Below are 23,182 nucleotides of genomic sequence, written 5' to 3' on the forward strand. Positions count from 1 at the left end.
TCTAACACGCCTGTGTCCTTTTATAAAACAGTTCAAAGTTGCAATACACCCTCCAAAACAAGAGCCCTCATGCCCCTAGCCACCTATGATTATATAAAAAAGTAGAAGCAGATGGGCAGTGCCGTTCAGGGGCTTTTTCTTTTTTAGTACTAAGACCCAAGCTTATGCCACTTCTTGGATGTGAGCTCCCGGCGTTAAGACTAATTCCCTCCGGAAGAAAACAAGCAGAAGGTGAGATAATACACAACTCCAAGAGGGAGACAGGGCTTCAGAAAACAGGAGGATATGGACTATTTTACAGTCTGTTGCACCGAAATGGTCTCATCCATTCTGAGGTTCTGTTAAGTTACAACTCAGAGGCAGATTTTCAGGAAAACTCAGTTCCCATTTAGCCATCTAAATAACAGGTCTATTTTCCAGAACAGCTCAGCTTTAATTTTGGCATCCAAATAACTGGCTAAAACTGAACCACTCTGAAAATCTGCCCTGTCGTTACACAGGCCCATATTTTCAGTGGAGCCTCAGATTATGCCCAAATTTGAGAAAATCTTGGGGCCTTCTTCTGAGCACTGACAACTTCAACTGACATGAACAGAGCTACACATTCCCAGGGTATCTAAAAATCAGGCTCAGCCTGTCTCGGGTGCAGTTTCCAAAAAGCCACAGCACCCAAAATTAATGCCTCCTCCTGAATACGTGAGTCTTACACAAAGTGCTGCAATGGATTCAATGGTGGTTTAAAGTGGCTTGAGATAACACAATGGATGTCAGAGATAAATCACCACTGGTTTCCTTCAGTTTCTGTTTTTACTGCTTTGATTCTAAGTTGGAGTAGTTTTTTAAGTGATTGTTTTCTTGCTCTTCTACTGGAGCGGATTTGAGCTCGCAGTGCCCAAGAAGTATTTAGGCACAGGATGCCAACACCCCAGAACTCAAAAGTGCTCCAACCTAAGGGTTTGGATCAGATTATTCTAAGAGGTAGGTGCCACTGGCAAAGCTTCTTTCTGGACCTGGATTCAGATTAATACCTGCAACACACAGCAACACTGTTTTAGAGCAGGGAATTTACAGCACAGTCTCCAATTGCAATTGCCAGGGGAATGTCAGGGGGCGAGGACTTTGCAAGCTGCAACTGGGACATGCTCACCTTGGCCCAAATTCTCTGCTTGGTTACACAGGCTGCAACAACCAGTGTCTGCGACAGGGCAGAGACTCATGGGAAATTCTCAGAGCTTCCTAATGTCCACAAGTGGTCAGGACTAAGTTTCACATCATTGCCCAAAAGAGACCATTGCTCCTCATTCTGTCACCGTTGAGAACAGTTTCTCTCCATCCTCTTTGGAACCTCCCTTCAGGAAGTTGAAGGCTGCTATCAAATCCCCCCTCACTCTTCTCTTCTGCAGACTAAAGTCCAAATTCCTCAGCCTCTCCTCATAGGTCATCTGCTCCAACCCTCTGATCATTTTCGTTGCTCTCTGCTGGACCCTGTCCAATGCATCCACATCCTTTATATGGGGGGGGCGGGGAGAGAGAATTGGACACAATATTCCAGATAACAAGGCAGAGCTCTGTTATCAGGCTGACACCAGGCCAGTCTCACAGCTGCTACTGTGACCAAGAGAGCTGAGCAGAGGTCAGCCAAAAATACAAAGCCACAAACCCAGATGCTGACAGGGCTAGAAAATGAAAACCCTAAAGGCCTTGGCATTTAGATCCTGCAGATATCCACCACTTAGATGCCGGTCCCTGAAAAGCAGTACAACGTGACTAGTTTTGGTTGATATTGACCGTCTTGTTTCATTTGGAGCATTATATAAACTGGAGGTGTTCTTGGGAGTGAGACATGCAGAGGGCACCAAATCCTAACATTGAATTTTGTAACTACAGAGATTGGACAATGTGATGTTACCAGGAGGAAGCAGAAAACCTGTTCTTGTTGACTTCTGAGAATAGGACAAGCAGCAATGGGATTAAGTTGCAGCAAGGGGGAATTTAGGTTGGACATTAGGAAAAACTTCCTGTCAAGGTGGTTAAACACTGGAATAAATTACCTAGGGAGGTTGTGAAATCTCCATCATTGGAGATTTTCAAGAGCAGGTTTGATAGACGTCTATCAGGAATTCTCTAGACAGTGTTTGGTCCTGCCATGAGGGCAGGGGACTGGACTTGGGGACCTCTCAAGGTCCCTTTTAGGTCTAGTGTTCTATGAGCCAAGCTCTCAAATCACCAGTGATGCTGAAAACCTTGCAAATCAGCATCAGAGTGCACAGAGCAGTATTCCCCAATCCCCTCCCCCACAAGACTGGGCTCTACCAGGTGTACATGAAATGAGGACTGGGCTGAGAGAGGAATCAATCTCATGCCTGCAGTCACACATGCGGTTACAAAGCTTCACTTCTATCGCTCTCCTCTCCCTCTCGCCTGCACACATCTGCGGAGACGTCACAAGGATCCAAACAGAGGCCAATGAGCTTGCAACAAGCAGTCTTTGTTGCTGGGTCTATTAGAAGTCTGAAAGCAAGATTTCACAAATCCTGACACCATTTAAGTGACAGCAAGAAAGAGCTTTTTTTATACATGCCCTTAACCCAACAAGGGTACAGCTCAGCATACAGATACGGCTTTATCACCATGGAGCCATGCTGTGCCGAAAGGCATATTAGCAACTCTCCCAACTTGTCACAAACAGGGCAGTGTAATTAAACATGAGTGGCTGGTGGTACCAGACCCAACTGTGAAAGAGACATGCAGAGTTCAGAGTTTGTGGAACAAAAGGACTCCAAGTACCAATCATCTTGATTACTTTCAACAGAACGACGTATACCAGTTGTTAGATTAGGCACCAACAAGACATTAAGATCCCTGTTAAACAAACCTAGTATGACTGAAACTTCTTAACTCATGTCAAGAACCAGGGTTGACCACACACTTTTGTCCTTTGGGAAGGTCTCAAAGTAGCATCAGCAACACATAGACCAATCCTTCCTTGGCAGAAGGACAAGCCACCATCTCCCCTTCACACTTTAAGACTTCCCCTGGACCCTGTTCAGAAACAGAAAGCAGCCTTTGCTACGTTTGTTTTAACCCTTAGAAGTCAACTCTTTTAAAAACGGTGCCGACAAAGGTGCACTATGTGAATCTTGGATTTCAGCACCATGGACAGCTGTTGAATGACTAGCATTAATCTTTTGTTTCCCTTGCTCTTAGGGCAATAGTTTTCCATCTGTGGCCTGCAGACCCCTTGAAAGCCAAAGACGATAGCTAAGCAGTTGACAAAAGACAGTCATTACCATAGAACAGTGGTTTTCAATCTAGGATCTGCAGACAATGTCTAAAATTTCCAAAGGTTTAGGGCTATCCCTATCGTAATTCTGAACCATTGCTCAATTAGTGTCGTCTGGCGCCCTTGGGACCAAACATGTGCCTGACTAGAGAATTTACTGAACCACAGGAGGTCAATATTGTCTATAATGGCCTTGATAGGACTGTCTAGACGCATTGCCAACTGGGCTCAGAGGAGACACGTTGGGGGTGAGAGAGAGCTAAACAGCACAGGACACTGAAAGCCAGAACTGCTGGCTATAAACAAACTTTATGGGACTGTGGGAAACTTGGCCACATCCCTGATAAATGGACATGCAGCTAACTAAAATCATGCCGGACCATGGATGTTGCTGGACCAGAGCGTGCTGTACTAGAGAGATTCTACCTGTACTAGATTATACTACCTTGGTAAACAGATCTTGTCCCCCAAAAGAACAAAACAAGGATAGCAACTCACTGTGTGAACTTGGCCATGGACAGCTGCAGTAAATCCTCCAATATCCTTTTTGTTTACAGTATTTCCTCAGACATCTAAACCTGGCAGCTGTCTATTGTGCATTTGACTCAGATGAGAAGTTTGGATAGAGGCCTAGGGTGTCCCCAAATGCTGAAGCTATAGTGATTTTCTCCATCAGAGAGCATGCAAGTGGCTCCCTCTGAAACCAGCAGCACTGCCACTCCAGGAGAAACATGGCCCTTGTGTAACAACTAGTAATGAACCTCACACCACCTTTCCTGCAGCTCAAGTGCATGATCTAGAGACATCTGAGTTTCATTAAGCCACAAAGGGCTGTCCTGAACTTCCTACATCTGCAGCTCATGGAGACTCAACACTGAGCCCTCTTGAGTAAGGGAAACAAATGCCTACACACTAAAATCTGCTCTCCAATGCTTTGTTCATGTCTCCCTCATCTTCAAATCCCTTTACCCACTCTCTCACATGGTCCAAGTTTCTTGTCCTTACCTCCAAAGCCTCATGTAGCTGCACTCCCTACAGCTCTAGTTTCATATCCTCCAAATCTTTTAATCATCTAGCCCCCTTTTACACTGCTTCCACTCTCCTCTTCACCTCTCCTCTCTTGCTACAAGGTTTGAGCCTCATATCCCTTCTTCAAACATCCTTCTTCAGGAAGGCCTCCCAGTAGTGATCTGAAATTACTTCAGGATCGGGGCTTTGCATTCCTAATTTGGGACTGACACACTTTCGAAGCTGGGACCACGTCTTCCTGTATGCTTATAGAGCACAGTCACACGAGACACAAACCACAAGTTATTCTACATGGTAAAGATCGGTTAAGCAAGTATCTTTGGAAGCACTAAAGCTGACCAATGCACAACAAAGAGAGGCCTGTTTAACACTATAAGGAACAGACCTTTTAGAGTTAAAAAGAAAAGCCGAGCAGCTAGTCTATGCATTTAACAGTTTCCTAATGTACAGCCTCTCCCCTCAATCCACATACATTCTTAGGCTTACTCAAAGTCAGGTGCAGTGTGAATTCAAATAAACTGATCTTTTACCCAGCACAGAAAAAAGATTAGACTGCACTTCAGGCAGGTACAGGAATATCCCCATGGCCTCTCCCTCTCCCCACTCAACCCAAGTTTATACTGCCATGCCTAGTCATCCCTATGTGGGCATTTCAGGGGGGGATTTCAGATGCAGATTGACAGCGAGTCAGAGCTATGTTGTTGCAGGCATCAAAGGGAGGAAGGCCTGTAGGAATCCATTAGCCCTTTAACTGGAAAGTAACAAAGTCAGCTGTCAGGGAAGCGTGATTCTGGAAGGAATCTGCCAGGACCACACAGATGTTTGGCGTCACACTGGGATGCAACGGGAGCAGGGCATAGCAGCTCACTCTGACCACAATGTCTGGGTGATGCTCCCCCTCCACTCGGGCACCTGTCACAGAGGTGAATGTTCACTCTAAAAACAAAGGTGAAGGAGACTGTTGCTGTCTAGCATGGCAGCCCAGGTAGTTACTAGAGTGCATTGGAAGTATTTATTAGACAAGCAAAATGTTGCCTTGGAAAATCAGTTGTCTGCATTCAAACATAGGTGGGTCCAGAACTTCAATTTCGTCCAAGCCTATGAGAGGCTAAGCACCCTTTGCTTCCCACTGAAGTCACTGGGAATTGAGGGTGCTCCGTACCCTGCAACACTGGACCCCTAGCATCATAAAGCATCCTCCATGATGAGAATATTTCTCTAGCAGCCCTGCACACTGCTGTCTTTTGGTGAGCCATTGTCAGACACCAGGCTCAGCGCACCAGCAGCCCCAATTTCAAGGTAATGCTCTTCCAGCTTACTCTTAGCTTCCCCTAAACCCCTGTGACCCAGCCCTCCCCTACAAGCCTCTGGCCTGCAGCATGAGAGTGGTCGCTACACAACACAGCCTGTTCCCTCTGACTGCAAACACATTAGTAAAGGGAGGGCTGCTGCACCTAGGATGTGGAGATCAGAGTCAGCAAAAATGACAGGATTTGGCCATACCCACTAGCAAAGCAATAGCCCACAAACTGAGAGATTCCAGAGAGGTACAGATAAGGTTTATACCTGTGTATCGTCCTTGAAAATGCTCACCTGAATTAGCCGGGCAAACCTATTTCTAGTGGAAAAACTTAAACAAATAGCCTAGCAGCACCTTAAAGACTAACAAAACATGTATATGGGATCATGAGCTTTTGTGGGTACAACCCACTTCTTCAGATGACTGGAGTATTAAAAAACCAGATCCAAAAATAAATAAGGGTGGGGGGAGAGGGAGAAGGGAAAAAGATGAATTAGACTGTTTAGTTACAGGAGGCTGATAAGAACAATTTGCACCTCTGTAAGTAACCAGCCAAACAATGGGCAAGTCATTAGGATGCAGAAAGTAGTGTACAAGCCAGCTAATATTGTTAGTCATTCCTCTCTAATAGGAATCAAACTTGTAAACAAAGTTGAGTTTGAACCCTTCCCTGTGTATTTGGCTTGTGGAATTTCTAGTAATTACCATCTCAGAACTGGAAAAGACCTTGAGAGGTCATCCAGTCCAGTCTCCTGCCCTTACAGCAGGACCAAGTACCATCCCTCACAGATTTGCCCCTGCAAGGATTGAACTCACAACCCTCAGTTTAGCAAGCCAATGCTCAAACCAGGGAGCTATCCCTCTCCCTGCTAGGAGACTGAAGTTCTAAATTATCTTAATTTTTTTTAAACAAGGACTGAAAGAAAGCTTTCTATGTTATGATGGATTAAATTAAGTTAGCACAACAGCGAATGAAAGCTAATCCACGTTGGGCTGAGCTTCCAGGCTCAGCTAGCAACTGTCCTGGCCAGCTGGGGGAGGAGGAGCAGCAGCACAGGTGAGACACTGATATCATGACATATGCTTTGTGGAAGAAAAAACAGCACTAAAAAAAAGTTACCCCAACAAAATTTAAGCCTGTAGTCCTGGATAAGTCACTTTAAAGAAGATAGTTCTGGAAAGTGATTACCTACAGGGCAAGGAGGAAAACTGAAGAGCCTTTGATGAGATTTGTGTTACAGTTTTCCCTCCGCTCCCCCTCAGTGAATCTAGTTATAAGTTTTTACAGGCCACTTTGCTTGAAAATATCAAGGAAACTTTTGATCACAAGGAGCTGTAGTCAAATGAGATGACCCCCAGAGCATTAAAGAGACTGTCAAGGGAACAGCAGAGCAAAATGTAGGTCTTGGAATAAGAACTACTTTAAAGAGAACAGTGGGTTTTACCCACAAAAAGCCCATGATTCTATATATTTTGGTTAGTCTCTAAGGTACCACAGGGCTATTCGTTTTTAAACAGAAGTGTGGTTATTTATCCCCAGTGCAAATAAAGCCTTAAACAAATATTCCCCACAACAGCAACTAGTGAAGACTTCAGTGCAAATGAGCCAAGCAATTATAGAAAGGGAACTTTCTAATTACGGTCCAGACCCTGAAATAGGATCTGTGTAGACCATTGCACTGCATCTGGACAGAAACCCACTGACAACAATGTAGCTCCCACACAGGTGCCAGGGTCCGGGTAGATTGTATTACAGGATCCGGGCCATAATTAGAATGTTCCCCATCCATTATTGCTTAGCTCGGTTGCATTTAATTCTCCCTATCTGCTCTGAAAAATCTCAAGCATTAGGCAGAGCTGAAGGGAAGTCTGAACTAGCTTTGTTTACTTGTATCATGTCCAGGTTTATCAGGTGCCTTTAATCCCTTCCTTTTATGAGCACTAAGTCACCATGAACAAACACGCATGCAAAAACACAAACTAAAAGAAGCCCTTTCATTCGGGATCTATAAATGTCTCCTTTAATCAAAAAGGTTTTAATGGTGCTTCAAAGCAAGCAATCCACACTTTGGGATGGGCTTGGCCAGAACACAAATGTTTCCAACATGAAAACAAAACTCTGCTGGACAAGACTCTTAACACTGCTCACAAGGCCGCATTCCACACAAATATGAAGAGCCACTTATGGTAAGTGTAGCGATTCCCACGATCTCCAAGTTCTGGTGTTCAGGGTTTGGATAGTTACTTGCCATTTGTTAAGATTTAAAATGTCACAAGAAAAGCAGCACACTCTCCTCCCACAAGAACGTTGCTTACTCCCTAGCAGGTCACATTCTTGCTATAACATTGGACACTGCCAGTTCAATGTAAATGTTACCCTCATAAATCAAACTCCTCAACAGAAAGAGGGTTACAATTGCTTTAGAAAAATATGTATTCAATATTTCTCCTCCATTTGTGAAATACTAATAAAAATCTCTTTACTTTCTCAGGGTCCATCCTTTCTTTAAACTTGCCTCTCAATCATAAGTTACCCACTAACTGTATTTCAAACCTGAAATCCCGAGAACCAATAGTCTTCATCTAATTTTTCTGTCACTTCTATGTAAACTAGCATTACGCTGTTTTTAAAACCCCAGTGTCTTTCCCGTATCACAATTCAGAAAGTACTGCCTGAACCCAGAACTCTTTTTTGACAAATATTTTAAGCTACTCTTTTGTGCTTCATAAAATACAAAGAGGACAAAAGACCAATACAGGAGCGCTCCCGTCTCACAAATCCTTACTCACTTAAGTAGCCTCGCTGAAGCCCCGGGACAGCTTGAAGAATTATGGGCATAGAGGATTAGGCCTTATCTATTGCTACTATGACAGAGCATCTCAAATCATTTTTGGTGTCGGTGCAATACAAAAATCCACCCGCATGACCCTTTGCCAACAACAGCAACAATTATGCTGAAGACCCAGGAACGTTGAGAAAGTCGGAGCACATGAATGTCTGAACAGGCCCCTGAATAATTTGCTGTAAATTAACATTCATTGGGAATTTCGGCAGTTTTTTCATCTAAATTATTCAGGAGCAGATTATGTGACCAACTCCGATATGCTGCAGATTGCACACAAAAGTGACAGTTACAAAAAGAGCAATTATATGGCACACTCAGCATGGCCAATTCTCAGACTGGTGTCTTACTTAAAGGCTCCACTCCTGGAGTCATGTTATTCCACAAAGAACATTTGCTTTTTAAGGTTTCTAGCCCTCATGTCTGCAGAGAAAAAGCTTGAAATGGTTCTCCCTCCCTCAAAAAGTGTGGGTGTGTGTGTGGGGGGGAGGGGAGGTGAAAAAGATGCAGGTTGTTTTTTGGGGGGGGGGGCAATTTCAGAATTTGTGACCTCGGGGTTGGAAACACAACATTCCATTTCTCACAATCCTGTAGGAGGACCAAAATGTTCTTCCATAAGGATCTGGAGGCTTTATGAACTGAAATCTATAAGAAAATGCTAACTGGTGGAGGGACAACAGAATCTCAGCCCTAGACAGATGTGCTGACTGTACAGGTTGAGAACCTATCAGCCACTTGAAGGGGATTGCCTGGGAACCAATTTCTTGGGATTTACTGTAAACTTCTCCCGATTCATGGAACAACTCTGTTCTAGATGGTAAAGTTTTGCTCTTGGCCCAGGCCCATAGCAGGTATGTGTGTGAAAGCAAGCATGTTCCCCCCCCCCCCAAGTAAGCATGCTCTGGCCAGTCAAAGGAAGGCAGGAACGACACGCTGCCCGAGCCTCCCTTCCCCATGCTCTGGCTGGCTGGGAGAAGGCTGGGGCTGATTTCCCTGCTTACTTATGGACCACAAGGGTGTGAATTCACCCCTATTGTCCTCCATTTATGAAAAAACACCACCCCCAGAGAAGTTCATGAGTACGGACCTGCTGCCCCCTCAAATGTTTTCCAGAAGGAAGGAAGGGTGGGTGTGCGTATATCTCACACACACACACACACACACCATTTTTGGACAGCAGGCAGGGCAGAGAAGTTTGTAGGGAAATGAAACTGGAGATGCAAGGCAGAAGAAGTTTTAAACCCCCCGGAAATAAGAAGGCATTTCTATGTTGGATTCAGAAATGGAAAGGCAGCAAGTTAAGTGGACAAGGGCCCACAGATGACAAAGTTCCACATTCTGGAGCAAGAGATTAAAAATATAACTGAGCTTTTTGCTGAAATAGGCATCACTACCATTATTACTATAGTGCTTATGAGCCCTAGTCACAGACCACGATCCTTTTATGTTACATTAATATAATGGGACACAAATCAACCCTGTACACCTAAACCATCCCAAACTTTAAGTCGATTTCCAACTCTGGCTGAGACGATCTGTACACATATGAATTGAATCTCTCACGTTACAGCTATAAGAATGATTAGACAGCATGTGCTCCAGACCAAATCAATTGATACATTCAGGATCATGCTATTTAAGTGGCTATTTCTCATGCTGAACTGTCCTGTTAAGAAGTTTTTGGAAAACAAAGCAGTCATGCTGGCACTCAATTTAGCTGGCTGCCAAAGGGCAGGCATTTTACAGAAATTGGGTTAACAATAAAGGAGCCAGCATCCCAATTAAAAATCCCTGAATTTTTGCTTTTGTCTTTAGCATGGGTTAGGTGTACCTAGGAGACAGAAGCATCTCCACTGTGTCCTTTTACAACAGTAAAAATGTCAGTCTCATACTTTTACATCCCTAGTTTGTGTAACCGTTTAAATGGTTAAACGATAAGCCTGGGCTCATTGGGTACCGTTCACGGTTACACACAGGCTCCTGCCCCACTCCTGGGGAGCTGGCTGCCACCCCATACTGCTGCCTTCAACAGAGATAGCAGTGCGGGGCAGCAGTCCACTGGTGTGTACTGGGAGGCACTTAAATGACGGTGTGCACTCGGGTGCACACTGGTTCCCAGGAATTGGCTGCCACCCCACACTGCAGGTGGGTGTAACCATGTAACCACTGAGATTTTCCAGCAGTTACACACTTTTTAACATCCCTAATGCAAACACACACTTTCTATAGCTTTTCTCTCGGAAGAGAGCCAGTGATCTCTCTTCAGACATAATACTGAATAGACAACACTCCTCATCTCAGGAGCTGACCTTGAATTTAAAAAAAAAAAAATCCACAAAGACAGATGCTAAAAGAAAGGCCCTTCCTTACAATAGAACTAGAATGCTTTTTTCCCCCAGTGAAAAATCTCCCTTTCAACCTTCTAACCCCACACAGATCTACTTTGCATGGTCTTGTAGAAAGATCTTGCCCAGTACATATGGCATACATGTTGTTTGAGAGTCCATGTTTTCCAAGGAGCACACAATAAACATACCACGTACTATCTATCACAACAACCCATAGTTCTTCCAGGCCCAATACATTCCTACAGCTGACGTGGGACTGTACACCTACGCAATAAAAGGAGAATTTCTATGTCATTTCCTAGAGACAGCGGATAGCTAAACCTGCTGCACAGCTGGCAGTACACATGATTCAGCATTTACCACCTGACTAACACCAGCTAGCCTCACACACCAACACAATGGAACTTCCATACTTAAAAACAATTTTAGCAGAGCTAGACAACAGATCTCTCCATCTTGCAAGCAACCAGTCCTTTGGCAGGGCCTCTAATCTACATATTGCAACCCCATACTATTCTAGGTATTTTCAAAATAGCCACAGTGGATCAGGCTAGCAGTCCAGCTAACCTAGTACCCTGCCTATGCCAGCCGCCTCAGGGGATGGTTAAATTAAATAAAAATAGCCTGAAGTAAACAATTATGAAATAACAGCCTAGGAAGGGGGGGGGGGAAGTTCCTCCTACATCAGAGGTCAGTACATACCCTGAAGCAGAAAAAAGCTTATGGTTTACCTCCAAGCTGTCTTCCCTTTCTGCACCCCCAAAGAAATAGACCCACCAGTGTTTTCCCTCACACCCATCCTGTAAGGCCATGCAACATTTAGGTGACAGGCAAAAACTTTTATCAGATATTGGTCTGGATGTTCATATTTCCATCACTAAGGGAGAGAAAGGTTCTAGACAGGATATCTTCCATGGGTCCAAAGACAGAGGTAAGGCATAGCTTGGTTTCCCAACATTTGGCATAAAGGTGATGGGCGTAAGGGAGTAAAGTATGTGTGTTGGGGGGGGGGGGGATAAAGCGATATATGTCTAGCAGATTCTGCAGCTGTCTCCTGGGGTGGAATTTCTGCCTCCTGTCAGCAGGATTCCACATGCGGGGTGGCCACAAAACCGCCCCCCCCCCCCCAATGATCAGGCATCTCCACTCTCTATGCACGGCAGGGAGTCAAATGACACCCCCCCCCAGGAGGCTGGTTGACACCCAGGCTCTGCCCCGGGGTGCAGAGGGCGCCCCGCGAGCGCTGCGCGCCTGGCTGGCATCGGGGCCATGGCTCACCTCTCCCCTAAAGGCTCCGGACACGGCCGAGGAGCGCGGGGGGTTGGCAGCCCGCTCAGACCAGAGACCCGGACTGCAGCAGCGGGGAGAGGACGGGGCTGCTGGGGGGGGGGGGGGGTTGCTAGAGAGGCCGGCCCGGTGCCAAAGGCACCTTTGCGCAGCGCCCTGCGCGGGGAGGAGCAGGGCCCGATCCCGCCCCAGCCCCGTGGCTGCCCCCCGCCGCAGCGCAGAGCCCCGCACGGCGCCCCCGCAGCATCTTTGTACCTGGCGCTGCAGCTCGGGATGCGCCCGCCTCTGGCCTCCCGCGCCGGCTGCACGAGAGCTGCGCCCCTGCTCCGCGCCCGGCTGCCCAGCGCATCCTCCTGCAGCCTCCCCCTCCCACTCCCGCATTAGGGCAGGGACCAGCGTGCGCGTCCCCGAACGTGGCGAGCGCGCTCTCGGATGCCTGCGCGCCCCCGGGGAAGGGGGCTCTGGAGCGCGCCTCTATCGCTGCAGGTCCCACACGGCTCTTGCCTAGGAGCGAAAGAGAGCATGGGTGCGCCTGCACCAGCGGGTACATGAGGGGGGGACAAGGAGGCAAGGGAAGGGTTACTGACGGGTTATTCCCTCCCTAGTAGGAAATTGGATTAAACGAGAGAAGCCATTGATCTGGGGGGTAAACAGAAAGGGGGCAATTAATTGCGGGAAGAGAGTGTAATTAATGAGGTAACCCAGGAAGAGGGAACGGGGTAAATAGAGGAGTTGGTTTCGTTGCTTACTCTCCAGGTAAATTGCCTTAGTTACCTATATCATATCAAAGCCCTGCTTGTTTTACTGACCTAGAAGTTTTCAAACTGGGGGAGTAAGTTAATGAAAAGGATACAATAGTGAAAGGAGAAGAGAGGCTGGATATTGAGGTACCTTTAGGGAGTGGGGAAATCAAGGGAGTTTGCTTCATAGTAATTAATACTAGTAGCATAGTTTTTCAGACAAAAACAACTGGAAGTCTTCATTGACAATTGCATCATTTTCCCCTGAATATTTTGTAAACTCAAAAAAGTTTGATTCATGGACAGCTTTGGTTTCAATAAATCTGCATTTTTTTCATTGAATTCAAAGATTGCAGCCTGCTGGAGTTTTGTCCGTAAGGATGTTCCCTGCAATCTTGTAGAGCTGGACTCACACCAGGTGAAAGACCCTAGCCTGTTCACTGACAGCTGCTGGTTGTTTCCCACACAGGAACTCTGATTCTTTAATCATGGAGGTTCCAGCCTCCTGGAAAAGCATGTACAGCTGTCCATTTAGCTTAGGCTTATCTACATTATCTTGGGCTCCAGCTGAGAATCAGCAGCATGGATTAGTAATGCACTTTCTCCTTTTCAACATGTATGGGAACCTAGTTTGTGGGCTTTTGGACAAAGTCATATTATCAAGGAGAACGGCCTATTGTTGGCTCAACACGTCACTGGAAGATGTTTTGATACTAAGATAAGGGGTGCTTTATATCACTAACTGCATACCACTGTTTTACCACAAATAGGATTTTGTCCTGGGGTAAAAAAGTAGCAGAAGGCTTAAGTAATTTCCATATAAACCATTTAATCTAGACCCAATGATTACCCTCTTATGAATTCTATAAGATTTTCCTTAATGATTTCCTCAGTTTCCTACAAGATTTGAAGCAAACTGATTGATTTTACAACTGGAAATGGGATATGAACTGAAAAAGACAAGTAGAATTTGATTTTCTACTGTGTGTTAAATCAAGACAGATAAAATTAAGCAATGTATAAGGCCTTATTCCCTACCATTGCTACTATGGGGGGGGGGGGGGGGCGGCATGAGGGTTTCTCAAAAAAAAAAAAAAAAAAATCAAGAGGGGGAGTAATGCCAAAGAATAAATATTGTTAAATGTGATCATTTAGCCCTCTGACACTTTAAACAAGTAAAACAAAATACCTACATTGTTTCACTTTTCATCATTTATGCTGTTATTTTCTATTTCACACTTGCATAGCGATATCAGAAATACTATAAACCATGGGTTCCCAAGGTGGGGGCACATGAAGAAACTCCAGGGGGGGCCACGAAGCGACCCAGCCACACACACCCCTGTCAATCCTACCCCATGTTTTGCTACTTTTTTTGGAAGGGGGAGCACGCATGAGGGTCTCAAAAAAAAATAAAAAAAGGGGGCATAATGCCAAAAAAAGTTTGGGAGCCACTACTATAAACAAAGAATCATTCTACTACAGTAGCACCCCACTCCATTTCAGCACCACATTATGCTAACTGTTGACAAGTAACACACGAAATCTCTGCCCCAGACAGCCCATGCTCTAAAGCCCCCATTCTGTGGTTTGGTCCCTGCAGGCAGACCCGTACTCCCACCAAGAGTCCCATTGGAGCAGATGTAAGGATCAGTGCTTGACTTGGTACTTCTAGAGCACTTTCCCAATGTTGTCACGTTTTAGATTCACAACCCCACAAGGCAAGGATGAAACAGGAATTCCAACACCTTTAGCAAAATACAAGTATTCATTACTAGAGAAGCAATACAAATATAGATGGACCATACCAGAACTAAGGAGGGTTTATGCAGACATTATTTGATTAAATATACATGTTAAGGTAATAGAAAAACTAAATAGGTATAACAAACACTTAACACAGCAAATATAGGCTCAAGTACTACATACTTTGCTGAACTAAAGTCCCATGAATTTAAGAATGTGCTTAAGTACTTTGCTGAATAAATATAGGATTAATTACATGCTTAAAAGACAATCATGTACCTAAGTATTTTGCTGTAGTAGGGTCATAGGCAGCTGACAAGTACCATCTATAGTTTTAAAAGCATCTCCTCATTGCACCTTTTACTTCATCAATATGCATGCCTATGTGTGTTATCCTTGAACAAAGTTAGTTAAGAAAATAAATACCAGCATGTCAACAACATGCTTATGTGTGCTGAACAATACAGAGCAGACTATTTGCAAGGACAGTTCTACTCTTAAATAGATCTTTCCTATCTGAGAAATAGCTAAGACACTAATGCCCTATTGGGCCCTGCTCTTCACTTCTGCAAGACTGGGTTCAAAACTGGTTTAGAATTTACAAATTAAACAGGTTTTTAAAATGGCACTCATGACACCCCATAATGATTAGCTCAATTAGTTAGGATATGAATATGGGGGAAGAGACTTGCCTCTCAGATTCACACTGCAGAACAGCAACAGCTTGAAACAGATATTTCAAGTAACATTAATTAAAGCATATACTGCATCTGCTGCAGCTGGTAATCCTAGGAAGAAACACTACTTCTGCACAGTTCAAGAAAAATCTATAGTTATTCCAATATGCAGTGGCTACTGTGACAGCTGTAAAGACTTTTTGGGGACTGAAACCACATTACTGATGTTAGTAAACATTTTGCTATTAGCTTCAAGACTTTACCAGTCAGCTAGCAGGCAGTCTGCACATGATACTTCAGTGACATCAGAATTGGGCCCAGTGTAAATTAGAGGTAGTGCCCCACTGAAAGCACTGGGCCTGATTCTGTGAATAACTTTGGCATAAGTCAGAAGTCACAACATTGGTATCACTAAGGGTTTCATCAGTGTAAAACAGAGACACCAAAAGAATCAGGCCCCTTGGTCTCTGTTACTAGTGTGCAATTATACTTCAGCAGAAGTTACCTTATGGGATTCAAGAGACCCAGATTCTATTCCTGGCTCTGTTGCTAGTCTGCTGGGTGACTTTGGGCAAGTCACTTTCATCCCTTTGTGCCTCAGTTAGCCCATCTGTAAAGCAGGAACAGTGATACCGAATTTCTCCGCAAAACATTTGCTATCCCAATGAAAAGTGCTACATAGGAGCCAGAGAAAATGTTACAAGTTACCAGTGGAAGAGCTTTATGTGGAATTGTTCCAAGTCTGCAGTTAGGAAAATACAAGTGAAGAGCTAGGACAAATTTAAATGGGAAGGCCTGGCATCCTTCCCAGCCCAAATTTTAGACACCCAGCAGAATTTCTTGGTTGTATTTTTGAAAGAATCTTCCAAACCTAGACTGCAAGCAAAGCATCGAAGTCAAACCAAGAAGTGTCAATGTTTGATGTTTTATTATTCATTTCTGGACTATGATTTTATTCCTGGGTTCCCCAGACTTGCTAGTGGACCTTTGGCAATTTGCATCCCTTTTACGGTGCCTCAGTTTCTCCATCTGTGAAGTGGAGAAGTGATAGGCAACCTTTACTGTAAAAAATATTGCACTCTGCACTACAGAACACTGGACTCCGCTAGCCAGATCCTCCCCAGATCTCTCAAAATTATCTTTTGTCCTAACCAAAAAGTACTATACAAAAGCCATCTTTTGTACAATATTGTCACCAATTCCGTTAAAAAAACATTTGAATCTCCAGTGTTCCCGCATTTTTTCCATCCATAATCAGAATAATGTTTGTTATGTGCACCAAGGCATGTGCACCACCAATAGAAACACAGGCTGACAGTGCAGTGCTAATCAGCTGGGTAACATGGGAATCTCCTGGATGGCTGGCCCTGTGGGCAGCTTTAGGAAATGTGGGACCCAATTCGAAGTTTTGACAGGGCCTTGGAAGCCAGGATTTTTTATTAAAGAAAAAAAAAACCCAGCACACACACAAAAGAGTCTCCGCCCCTTTAAATCCCCAGCTACAGGGCAGAGTCCCGCCTTCCCGCCAAACCTCGAGGCCAACTCCCCCTTCCGCGGCACAGGGAAACACCTGCGCTCAACTCACCCCTCCTGCAGCGCAGGGAAGCCACCACACTCCTCCTCCGGGGCCAATGCTCCCTCCCGCAGCACACCAGGCACGCCAGCACACTTCTGGTTTTAGGGCACAGGGCCCATTTCGGGGGAATCAGGCAAATCGACCTAAAGCCGGCCCTGGCTGCCCAAGTGCTCATCTTACAGGGAACACTGGTTGCCATTCTTTTTCCCCGTGCACATACACATCTCTCCCTCTCCCACCCAAATTTATTTCCTCCCTGATTGCTTTTCTTCTGCCTGTTTTCCCTACAGATACAGATCTTTCCCTCTTCCCCTTTCTAAGGTCTCCATTTTCTGTTTCACTGAATCTTCCTCTTTACTCCCAGCCCACTTAATTCAAGACATGCAAGCCTCTGATCTGGTAACCCTGGAAAACAGGCTATGCTGGATTAGAGATTTTGTCAGGCCCAGGAGAGCACTGCAGGGCCTGGGCATGAGGGGGATAGCAGTGGGGGGCTTTCCTGGGAGCAGCAGGAAAAAGTGGCACTGCACTGCCATTCCCCCAGCCCGGGGGGGGGGGGGGGAGAGAAGAGGAGGAAGCAACAGGGCACAGAGCCACCTCCTCCTCCTTGCCCCAGGTGTTTCCAGGTTAGGGACACCAGGAGCACAGAGATTCAACTGTAATAGGAGATAGCATATTTTTCCCCCACAGCAGTATCCCCCCCCCCCCACCTACTTTCACCACAGACTCACCTATTCAGACTTCTACAGTCAAGCTCCAGTGTAAACTCTTATCACTCAGGGGTCTTTATTGAGAAAGGGGTCTCTGGGTTAGCAGAGGACTTGACTGCTAGAGTTTTACCACATCATCCAGGAAACAGATTAAGGGTACAGGCAACATGAGCAGGACTACTGCATCCAGACAGACTTCAGGAGAACTGCTGCCTTAGTTTCCCCTCACACAAGTTAGATCTCCTGATCCTCCCCTAAGGACTTGTTGCTACTCCCAAACAGCATTCAAAACACTAGCAACACATAAAACAAAAACAGATCCTCTACCTACCTCCCCCACAAAGACTACAGCTTCCAGAAGCTAGCTAGAGCCTGTCTCATACACAGAGCTGACACTAAACAAATTCTTCCCTCCCACGTACAAAACATACTATAGAGGCCCATACCCACCCCCTCATACAGGGGCCTCTCACAGCCCTTTATTGGGTTCACCTACCTGACCATGTCCCAGCTGGGCCTCATAAATGAAGAGGGCTGACAGACCACCTGACTCTTAAATGGGAAGGCTACCCTTGCTGGGGGGCAGGGAGAGGAGGACCTATTGGAGGGGATTGAGGAAAGGTAATAGTGAGGGAAGAAAGTATGAAAAAAACCACAAGAAAACAGGTAGAAGTTTAAAGGATTAAATAAATAATCATAAATCAAAAAGGAAACAGAAAGGTTTATCTACTGTATATTTTAGTCTGCCTATTTGTTCAAGAACTCCTCCTAAACAGTAAGAGCTAAGGGCACCAAACATTATACAACTTCAATTTATCATAACAAAGCAAGGAAAGGGTTTGTCTGTGCCAGAAAAATGGGATGTGCCAGGAATGGGATTGCTTCTCAGAAGACCATATAGAGAAGAGACCGAATCATTAGGCATGTGAAAGGGGATGCCCCCTCATCCAGGAATACCCCAGCCCTTAGACTTCCATCCCCCCCCCCAAGTGCACTTCAGGGAAGGTGTGATGGGTCTGAAGTGCTCCCTACAGATTATTATGGGGATGTTCCCCTTTGTCACCAACAGGGAACAAGGGGAAAGAGAGCAAACTTAATTAAGGACCCGAGCAAGGCTGGGGAGAAGTGCTACTTATAAAATAAAGGAAATAGACAAAAACTCTTTTTGATATTTTACTGATGATGCGTGTCTGCTGCTGTTTGCCTGCTCCAGTTAGGCCCGGATCCTCCAAACGCTTGCTCAACTTTTCTATCATGCGATGGTGCTGCAACCAGCGGCAAAGTTAAGCCTGTATATAAGGGTGTATCTACACAGCTGGGTTTAACTTGAAATAAGCGATGCAAACTGAGTTAAGTCAATTGCGTGTCTTATTTCGAAATAGCTTACTTTGAAATTAGGAGTGCCTACACAGCACTTATTTCGAAATACAGCCCTCTTCCTCCGACTTCCCTTACTTCTCGTACAATGAGGGTTACAGGAGTCGGAGTAAGAAGTCCTCCAGCGTGACAGTATTTTGACACTATTTCGAAATAACTGCTGTGTAGACACGGACTAAGTTATTTCTGAATAGCACTAGTTATTTCAGAATAGTGTTGCAGTGTAGACATACCCAGATACTTTCGAAAAAGAGCATCTAGACTACAACCAGTACTTTTGAAAAAGCAAGCTGCTTTTTTGAAAGAGAGTACCCAGGCAGCCTGGATGCTCTCTTACAAAAAAGCCCTATTTGCATTCAATAATGCCTTTTTTCAAAAGAGCAGCACTTTTGAAACAGACATTCTTCCTTGTAAAATGAGGTTTACCGCGATTGAAAAAACTGCTGGGTTCTTTTGATTTAATTTCGAAAGAACATAGCAGCAGTCTAGATGCAGGGGACGTTTTTTCGAAAAAAGGCCACTTTTTTCAAAAAAACCTCTGCAATCTAGACATACCCTTTAGCTACGTCTAGACTGCAAGCCTCTTTCGAAAGAGGCTTTTTCAAAAGATACTTTCGAAAAAGCCTCTTTCAAAAAAGAGCATCTAGACTACAATCAGTACTTTTGAAAAAGCAAGCCGCTTTTTCAAAAGAGAGCACCCAGGGAGTCTGGATGCTCTCTTTCGAAAAAGCACAGTTTGCATTACATAGCGCCTTTTTTCGAAAGAGCACTTTTGAAAAAAGGCGTTATTCCTCGTGAAATGAGGAGTACCGCTGTTGAAAGAAAAGCTGCGTTCTTTCAATTTAATTTTGAAAGAACGTGGCTGTAGTCTAGACGCAGGTGACGTTTTTTTTAAAAAAGGCTACTTTTTTTCGAAAAAGCCCTGCAGTCTAGACACAGGCTAAGTGTTTGCAGGATCAGGGTCTTGGACGGTAAACTTTCTGGTGCAGGGATGCTCTTTCCTTGTGTGTTTCTATAGCACCTAGCACAGTCTGGGGATCTCCATCTGGATTGGAGTCTTTGGCCATTATACCACAATTAACAGTAAATACCTATTCCCAGCCCCCTGAATACACCATCCTGCACAGCCCACCAGATTATCTCCCCCTATCGATTATCCAGTCCATTCAGCTTTGTCAGTACACCTCACTGACCCCCCCAACCCTTCACTCCTTCCCAGTCCACCATCTGTCCTGCCGTGCCTGCCTGACTAATCCAGCCTCTGTAACTAATCAAGTTAGTTGCTCCCCACTTGGATAATTGCGCATCTGCCTTCCTCCCTCCTCCAAATCAGGCTCCCCCTCCCAGCTCCATCCCAGTCTGTCCATTTCTCTTCTGCCTCCCTGATCAATGCAATGCTCCCCTCACCCCTCCTGTCATGCTGGGCCCTCCCCCAACCCATGCCCAGTGCATTGTCCCCTTGCCTCCTCCCCAAAATGATTCATTCTCTGGCCTCTAGTCTAGGACAAGAAGCAATGGGCTTAAAGTACAGGAAGGGAGGTTTAGGTTGGACATTAGGAAAAACTTCCTCACTGTCAGGGTGGTTGAACACTGGAATAAGTTGCCTAGGGAGGTTGTGGAATCTCCATCACTGGAGATATTTAAGAGCAGGTTAGACAGACACCTGTCAGGGATGGTCTAGACGGTGCAGGGTCCTGCCATGAGGGCAGGGGACTGGACTTGATAACCTTTTGAGGTCCCTTCCAGTTCTAGTGTGCTATGATTCTATGTGCCTAGCTCTCAATCACCAGGGATACTGAAAACCTTGCAAATCAACATCACACAGAGAGCACAGAACAATATTCCCTCAAGGCCTTCCCACTCCTCCCTCTCCCCTCCCCCCTGCCTTTCCCCACTGGAATCTGCCAGGTGTACCATGAAACGAGGATTGGACTGAGAGAGGATTCAGCAGTCTCATGCCTGCAGTCAGACATGCACAGTTACAAAGCCTCACTAGTATAGTGATCCAGGAGCACACCCACACGTTGCTGGTGTGAGAGTGTTTGCTCAGTTTTTTAAAAGGCTGACTGGAGACTGCCCCTCTTAGCTGTTCCCTACCAGGCACAGTGGCAACTTGTGCTAGCTGCTGAGGATTGTTTTCATTCTTAGTAAGTAGACGTGTGTGTGTGTGTGTGTGTGTGTGTGTGTGTGTGTGTGTGTGTGTGCGCGCGCGTGCATACACACGGTTGTGTGACATTTGGGTTTCTGTCAGTCACATTCCAATTGTCCTCCAGTCACTGAGAGCCAGCACCCTGCTTGATTTATAGTCCTCCTGTAGGACTGACCTCAAGTACTTAGGATGTGTGGCCCTGGTGTGGATGGCGTAATTAATTAGTTAGAGCCAGATCACTCCAGACATAAAAAGGGTTAAAACAGCCCATGGAGAGGGCAGTAGCAATGGGCCAATCCTGAGAGGTCTTGTGGCAGCCAATCAGAGACCAGGGGGGATGTATAAAAGAGAGGGCTGAACACACTCTCTCTCCAGCCCTGGAAGGAGAAGGACCTAGCTGACTGTTAGTTGAAGTACTATGGACAGAGTAGTGCTGGGGAAAGGCTGGGTGAGCCAGGGGAACTCCAGCGTGAGCAGTCCCAGACTGAGGTCCAGCAACAGAGGCCTTAGGATACGAGGGCTTTAGGGAAGCAGCCAGGGCTGGCAAGGACAGTAGGTCCACGCTGCCTTGCCTAGGATGAGTGGGCATATCAGGCTGCAATTTGCCCCTGAGGTAAGGGGCTAGATGATGATGGGCATTGGGTGGGAAAAGGGGGTCCCCTGAGAGGTGGACCCCAGAGTGTGGGGGCACTGCCGTGGGGCAAAACCCAAAGGGAAGGGTGCAGCAGTCTGAGAGGGACGTGGTTCCTAATGCATGGTGCAGGAGGCATCAAGAATCCGTTGAAAAAGGCTTTCTTTCTTGACAGATACCCCTTTAGACTACCACTTTTTGCTGACAAAGTGCTGAGTCGGCAAAAATGGTGGCCATTTTTATGCAAATTAAGTGCTGGATATTTAAATCCCTGCTTCATTTGCAAAGTCGACCTGCCTAATCTGCATCCCTTTGCCGACAGAGGGATGCAGTCTAGACATACCCAAAGAGACCAGCAGGAAGCATTGCAGTGGTGAGTTACACCATGCTACAGAGCCTTACACTGACTATTTCCTCATTGACTTCAGTGAGACTGCTTTGGGGGTGAAGCATTATCCGTCACCACAGTGTGAGGCTGGCCACGATGCCAGCTGCTCTCCGTTTGGAATGTAACATTTTCTTCCTATTTGTGACCCCGCAAAGAATATGGTTCACATGAGAATTCAGACACTTAAGCCAATGACTCAATTATCCATAAGGTCAGTTTAATTCAAAGCCATCTTGCCCCAGCCATACTAGTAGCTAAGCTTTTCCACAGACAAACTGGCATGCTCCAACTCTACCACGCAAATAGTGATATTAAAACTGTTCCACTTTTGTGCCACTTGACCCAAAGCTCCATATAGCAATACAAATCTTTTAAGACAGTTCAAAACTTGTTTCTCTTTTTTGGATAAGAAGCTGTCCAGGTCTCTGGAATACAAAGTCTCTAGGATTTCTTGGCTGAACATTTTGTATACTTAGAGTTTCTCTGAGGCCATGTCTACATGAGGAAACTATTTCAAAATTGATTTAATAACTCCCAAAATAGTGTGCCCTTACTACAGGGAAGCCTTGAAATTAGTCCGAAGCAGGCTCCGTGAATGTGGATGTGCTACCTCAACTTAGAGCCCCAGGAAGCACTGGGGAGTAATTACTTCGAATTACTCTGGGGAGTCGTTATTTCAAAATGGTGGCACCGGAGCGTCCACACTAATGCTATTTTGAAATAACTATTTTGAATTTAGCGTTATTCCCTGAGGAAAGTAGGAGTACAGATTTTGAAATAAACAGCCCATTATTTCAAAATAACAGGCTTGGTAGTGTTGATGCTCTGCTTATAAATTTGACCTAAGGAAGGTTATTGCAAAACAAATCCCTAGTGTAGACTAGAGAGAGTGTCTTATGCTGTGTAATTATTTTAAGCAGTTGTACCTCATGATACAGCTGTATCTGACACTTCCCTCTTAAAGAGTTGATCCATCTGCACTGGCATTTATTTCGCACAATTTCTAGATAACTAATGAATTAGTGAAACACAATCATGCACCATGGGGTCTTGGTCACGTGGTGCTCAAACTTCCAAGTGCTCTAGCCCAATTGAGCA

The 23,182-nt window shown here is 45.3% G+C and overlaps 1 protein-coding gene across 21 annotated transcripts in view; it reads right to left on the minus strand.

The window, feature by feature from the left end:
- Positions 1-12,484, minus strand: part of NFASC (neurofascin) — a 209,342-nt gene extending 196,858 nt beyond the window's left edge. For 19 of the 21 annotated variants that reach the window (XM_089773610.1, XM_089773620.1, XM_089773617.1 and 16 more), the window contains exon 1: positions 12,346-12,484. The gene's annotated coding sequence lies outside the window, so the exon portion shown is untranslated. The remainder of the gene's footprint in view (positions 1-12,345) is intronic. The other 2 variants (XM_075910499.2, XM_089773602.1) reach the window with 2 other exon arrangements.
- Between the last annotated feature and the right edge of the window lie 10,698 nt (positions 12,485-23,182).

The sequence above is a fragment of the Pelodiscus sinensis genome, chromosome 27, assembly GCF_052426305.1.
Source record: "Pelodiscus sinensis isolate ZL-2025 chromosome 27, ASM5242630v1, whole genome shotgun sequence".
In the NCBI taxonomy this organism is placed as follows: domain Eukaryota; kingdom Metazoa; phylum Chordata; order Testudines; family Trionychidae; genus Pelodiscus; species Pelodiscus sinensis.